Raw genomic sequence first — 6206 nt, 5'->3', positions numbered from 1 at the left:
TGTTTATGTATAACCTTTTGCGCTAATTGTATTTAGATCACAGCGTGTAATTAAATGCTTTTTATGTGAATAATATCTTTTTGTGCTTTGTGCTTTTTGTGCTGGAAAGCAATTTTTTCTTGGGCAACTTAAATTGCTAAACAGTGACATTTAGGTATATAGATCATTAGGAATTCATACTGGTAAGACCCTGGGCATTAGGCCCAGGGCCCTGAGCCCATTAAGAGTGTATAGAAAGGCAGCCCCTGTGTAATTGATTAGAGGTGTGAGCAGTTGTGCGACTCTCATCCTCACTGGAACCACCGTGGAGAGCTGTCAGGCTCCCACCAATAAGGTAGTGTTTCCCCTGTCACTAAGAGGAGGAGCTGGCCAGCTCTGGATAGGCAGGTAGCAAGCATTTAAAGGGACAGCACCGTGTTTTACTCTTGCGTGATTTCCATCTGTGATTGTCGTTCCGTGCAGGGCAAAAGTTTAGTTATTGTTATACATGTCGCACTACACACACTGTAGGTTGAGGGTGATGTTGTCTTAGTTTGCAGTTGCGTGACACAGGTTTAGGCCCTGCACAGCTGTGGTGTGTATCTCCTTACAGGGACCTGTAAGCGAGTGACTGGACGAAGAGCAAGAGTGGACACCGTGAGAAATATCTGTATGTACTGTCTCTCACTGTTTGTTTGTCTCTACCTATCCTCCATCCTTCTGGGCAGACAGTGAACCTTGCATCCCGATGCCAGAGCAAGTCTATAGGTGAACACTCAGGATCTGAGGTCAAAAGTGCCAGTTATGATCTTCACTTAAAACCTGATTCTAATTCTCGGTTCAGTAAGGTGCATCAGTCGACGTGAGGAAGGATGGTACTCACTTCATCTCCTTCCTCCTAGGTCACTGTGTTCGTGTTCTGTTTGGGAGTTCCAGGTCTGTCTGTTCAACACACGGCCTGAAGGTGAGAGTTTGCGATGCAAGATAAGAAGCAGAAGTACACCTGCATGGCAGCAGGCACTGCACCACACACCTCTTACATTTGGCATAGTTGGCAGGATCATGGACAGTGGACACGATGTCGATCACTGCCAATAGGACCCCCCTACAGACAGCTCCGGAGTGGAACCATCCATGGACATGTGATGACAAGAGTGACTGGGTCATGGCATCTGGAGAAGACATCGTGAAGATGATGCAGCAGTTGATACAGCATGGCAAGGAAGAGCGCCGGGAGAAGGGACACAAGAAAGCCACTGTAACCCCCTGCAAGACATGTCAGCGCCTGGGACATTATGCCAGTGAATTTCCCTGGCATGAGGTTATGGCGACAGAAGATGAAGAAATGTCCCCGTTGGAGATCACACAGATGGTCCAGCAAGCGGTTCAAATATGTGGTCAGAAGAACCCGGTGAAGAGGGGACCCTGGTGTATGCTCTGTGGAACCTACAGACATGAGCATAATAGCTGTCCACATGATGAAGAGTGGCACTAGGAGGATGAAGAATTCTGGTGTGAAGTATGTGGAGATCGAGAGCTTGAGCTCCCGGATTGTCCCTGGGCGGAAACACAGAAGAAAGCAGAGATATCTTCTGTGTCATGGCAGGTGGAGCAACACCAAGAACTCTGGCACAAGGTGGCCAAAGAGCCAGTGTATGAGCTCAGTAAGGAGAAGGGACATGAGCTTCAAGATTGTCCGTGGGACAAAGACAGGATGATCTTGGATGGCCGAGCCCGGAAATGGCTGGAAGAAACCAGAGAAGTGGAGCGGAAGAGCCTGCTGGAAGTATGTTTGCAGGTGCCCATTGTTCCTGAGCAGGAGCCAAAGGGTAGAGATCCCTTTGTGAAGAAGTTGGCAGCAGCACCCCCATCCTGGAAGTGTCAGTGGCAGGGACACTTGGCTCAAGAGTGTCCCTGGGAAGATGCAGTGGCACTGTTATGCTCCAAAGAGGACCAAGTAAAGAAGAATCCTTGCCCGCAGAGGATGGATGTGGATGACTGGGAGGTGAAGATGCCACGCTATAAGGAAGAGTGTGAAGACCCAGTGGCAAAGAAGTCCAGGATCTCCCCATGCTGGAAGAGTCCGCAACCTGGGTATAAGGAGGAATAGGAGAATTCTGGATACCTGGAGATGCCAGCAGAAGAGATGGAGTATGCTGAAGAAGGAAATTGTCACCTGGTGCAGGAGTCTGTGGAGAAGAGTCCAGACTCATGGCTGACGTCAGCCATCCCATCAAGCGAAGGTGGATGAAGACCCGGGCGAAGTGAGTGCCCAAGAGTGTTAATGGCAGGATCTAATGGAGCAGTGCTTGCAGGCGACTGCCCTCTGTGAAGTGGTGGAGAAAGTCCTGGAGCATGATGATCTGCCAGGAGTGATGGTCTAAATGGACAGGGAAGGAGATGAGTGTGATGCCATGGGAGGACTGGTTCCCGAAGAGGATACGGGACTGTTGGAAATGCCCCATGAGGATTTGCGGAAAATGTCGGCAGATACCCGGGAGGAAGAGGATGCCCCGGAGGAATCCACTGTTGGGTGGTGGTTAGTGCCACACCCTGACACAGTGAAGATGCCCCAGATGAGTTGGAAGAAGAGTGGGTGGCTGCAGCACCCTCAAAAGAACTTCCCCCTGGCGGCCCATCATGAGTGGCACTACTGAGATGCTGCTCTCACAGAGGATCCGCAGACTGAAGTCAGGAGGTACGAAGACGGAGAGCCCAGAGCCAGTGGAGAAGGAATGTGGGGTCATAGTCGTTCCCGGCTGGGCCCTCGAACATGTCATCACTAGAGGGACCATTGAATACCCTGATCCGCAGACGATGGAGATGGAAGAAGACTTTGTAGGGACTACAAAGGAAAAAAGGGGGGGGAATGTGGAAAGCCATGCTGGGCTGATCCCAGCATCGGCACAACATGTAGTGATGCGTCCCCTGTGAGACACAATGGCGGCCGGCGCTGGGATGCTGTATCTGCTCTCAGCACCAGGTAAGCAGAGGCAGTGGGTAGCTGGCACTGGGCCAGAGTATCTGTTCCCAGCGCCGGTCAAGCATCAGGCGTGGCAGAGCATATTTGGCTCCGGGTGTGGGCTTGCTGTAGCCCGCCGCCCGGCATCCTGGTTACAGCAGCGGGTGTTTGGCTCTGGCCATGAGCCAAACACGGCTTGCGGGCCAGCAGCCAATAGGAGGCTGACGCGACGAGCCAATCACAGCTCGCCGCATCATAGCCCCGCCCACTCGCAGTGTCTTGTATCAGATGCCGCTGAGCGGAAAAGCTCAATTTGGCGCCAGAGTGGGAGGAGTGAAGACCTCCTGAAGAAAAGAAGAAAGAAGGCATGGTAAGAATTCCAGCAGCCGTGGAAGAGTCCTGAAGACGCTGCTGTCAAGAAATAAGACAGGCGGCGCTGGCTGAAAGAATAAAAGAAGAGGCGGCACCGTTGCCAGGATGGGCCAGTGGCAGAAGAATGTGGCTGAGGACTGGAGAGGACTGCGGGGGTGGAAAGAAAATGAGCTAATGAAGCTCCCCCTGCAGCCTCTTAAAATGGAGCAGGTAGCCTTCCATGAGGCCTACCATATACCCCCTCCCTAGACCACCAGGATTGTCGGGCTCTAGGCCCATGGGGAACATTCAGGCATTAGGCTTGAGCCTCCAATAAAGTGGATCTGAAAGTATGCCCCACAGTCAGGCAGGCCCATAGGCCTGAGGCCTCAAAAATAATAAAGGGGATTCTGGGCAGTAGGTCCAAGTCCCTCCTGTGCCTGCAGTAGGCAGGCATAAGACCTGTGTCGCTGGTAAGACCCTAGACATTAGGCCCAGGGCCCTGAGCCCATTAAGAGTGTACCACTGGTATAGAAAGGCAGCCCCTGTATAATTGATTAGAGGTGTGAGCAGTTGTGCGACTCTCACCCTTACTGGAACCTCTGTGGAGAGCTGTCAGGCTCCCACCAATAAGGTAGTATTTCCCCCATCACTAAGAAGAGGAGCTGGCCAGCTCTGGATAGGCAGGTAGCAAGCATTTAAAGGGACAGCACCATGTTTTACTCTTGCGTGATTTCCGTCTGTGATTGTCTTTCCGTGCAGGGCAAAAGTTTAGTTATTGTTATACATTTCACACTACACACACTGTAGGTTGAGGGTGATGTTGTCTTAGTTTGTGTAGTTGTGTGCTTAAGCCCTGCACGGCTGTGGTGTGTATCTCCTTACAGGGACCTGTAGGTGAGTGACCGAACGAAGAGCAAGAGTGGACACAGTGAGAAATATCTGTGTGTACTGTCTCTCACTGTTTGTTTGTCTCTACATATCCTCCATCCTTCTGGGCAGACAGTAAATCTTGCATCCTGGTGCAGGGGTGAGTCTTCACCTGGTGCGCGAGTATCATTAGGTGAAAACTCGGGATCTGAGGCCAAAAGTGCCAGTGATGGTCTTCACTTAAAACCTGATTCTAATCCTCGGTTTGGTAGGGCATGTCGGTTGACATGAGGAAGGACGGTACTCACATCATCTCCTGCCTCCTAGGTCATCGTGTCCATGTTCTGTTTGGGGGTTCCAGGACCGTCTGTTCAACATACGGCCTGAAGGTGAGAGGGTGCGACGCAAGGTAAGAAACTGAAGTACACCTGCATGGCAGCAGGCACTGCACTGCACCCCTCTTACAATCGCTATTGAAATGCGATCTGATCACATTGCAATATGCGATCATAGCGCCCGGATGTATCATCTGACACATGCAGGGACAGGGGCGGTGTAGCCCATAGGCTATAGCGGCTAACGCCATCTTCAGAAGGTGTTAGCTGCAGGGGCCAATATCAGGAATGCATCTCATTCTGGATGTTAGTAAATTTGGCAGCATCGCATCCCCTATAAAAACCTATGGGGGATGCGGCGGCCAGTGGTAATGGAGGGATCACAGCAGGTATCGGAGATAACTGCTGAGGTCCCTCCTTCATACATCTGAGGGAAACTTAATATTTGTGGTTAACCCCCAAAAACTGGCGATTTTGGGGATTATACCTCAAATACTGTATACAATGATAAATGGGTCCCTATATAAGATGCAATGATCACCCTGTATGTAGTCAGTAGTATGTATTCTGCTCAAAGTGAATCAATACTGATAAGAATGATTTCAAATAGATTACATAGCAATGGCCATGTTCTGTGAGCACATCATGTTTGGGGTTGCAGAGTAGCAAGTTGTCAGAGCCTGCAACAGGCTCAGATTTATAATTACCTGTACAGAGCCATTAATGCAGATGCAGGGAGGTTCAATGTGGAGGCTCATGGGAAATATGGGAAAGACTAATTGCAGGCACAGAAACAGACAAATCTCAGGTGCACAACTCCAAATTATTAATAATATATATAAATGCATTAAAATTTTGCAATCAATAGAGGTATTTAGCATAATCATGGCCAAGTTATGGCCTACCCACCATATCCAGGTAACCTCTTTCGGGTAGGTCCCGGTTGAAATCCAGAGCGCAGGACCCCCCAAAAGTGGCCCAGCCAAGCCGCCCCAGGGCACCACCATAGTAAGTAAAGTGCAGTGTAAAGAGATAGTTAGGAGCAGCTGCAGCTGCATATAAAGAATGAAAATAAAAAAGTGAAGTACATATATATTAAACACACACAGTGAAGGGTTAAAATGTGTTATAAAGGAAAATGTGTTATAATGCGGTGCCCTGAGACAGATTAACCAACGCAATCCAGGGAGACCCACATCCCAAAAATGAACCAAAGTTGCACTACAGTATATAACTTGTAAGACTTATCTAGAATTTTGCCTAATACAGTGTGCATATACATTACCATACTCCATGCTTTTAAACCAATAAGGAAGGGCGCTAATCCAGAATGAGGGCATCTCTTTTCCCTCAGAAGTGCAATAAAGCACATTAAATGGAGCATATGGGAAAGATTTCTGGGCTGCACAACCTGACTATATATATAATGGGAGGTGCTACCTGATGAGACTAATTGCTGGCACAGAAACAGACAAATCTCAGGTGCACAACTCCAAATTATTAATAATATATAAATGCAATAAAATGTTGCAATCATTAGAGGTTTATAGCATAATCATGGCCAAGGTTATGGGCCTACCCACCATATCCAGGTAACCTCTTTCGGGTAGGTCCCTAACATACTAGGGTTCAAATCCAGAGCGCAGGACCCCCCAAAAGTGGCCCAGCCAAGCCGCCCCAGGGCACCACCATAGTAAGTAAAGTGCAGT

General features: G+C 49.3%; 1 pseudogene; it reads left to right on the top strand.

Moving 5' to 3' along the window:
* The first annotated feature begins 1057 nt into the window (after positions 1-1057).
* On the top strand, positions 1058-2872 carry LOC148535018 (uncharacterized; annotated as a pseudogene).
* The last annotated feature ends 3334 nt before the right edge of the window (positions 2873-6206 follow it).

Source organism: Taudactylus pleione, unplaced genomic scaffold (assembly GCF_031769625.1).
Source record: "Taudactylus pleione unplaced genomic scaffold, aTauple2 ptg000061l, whole genome shotgun sequence".
Lineage (NCBI taxonomy): Eukaryota > Metazoa > Chordata > Amphibia > Anura > Myobatrachidae > Taudactylus > Taudactylus pleione.
Note: the sequence above shows the minus strand (reverse complement) of the source record. Positions and strands in the feature narration are given on the sequence as shown.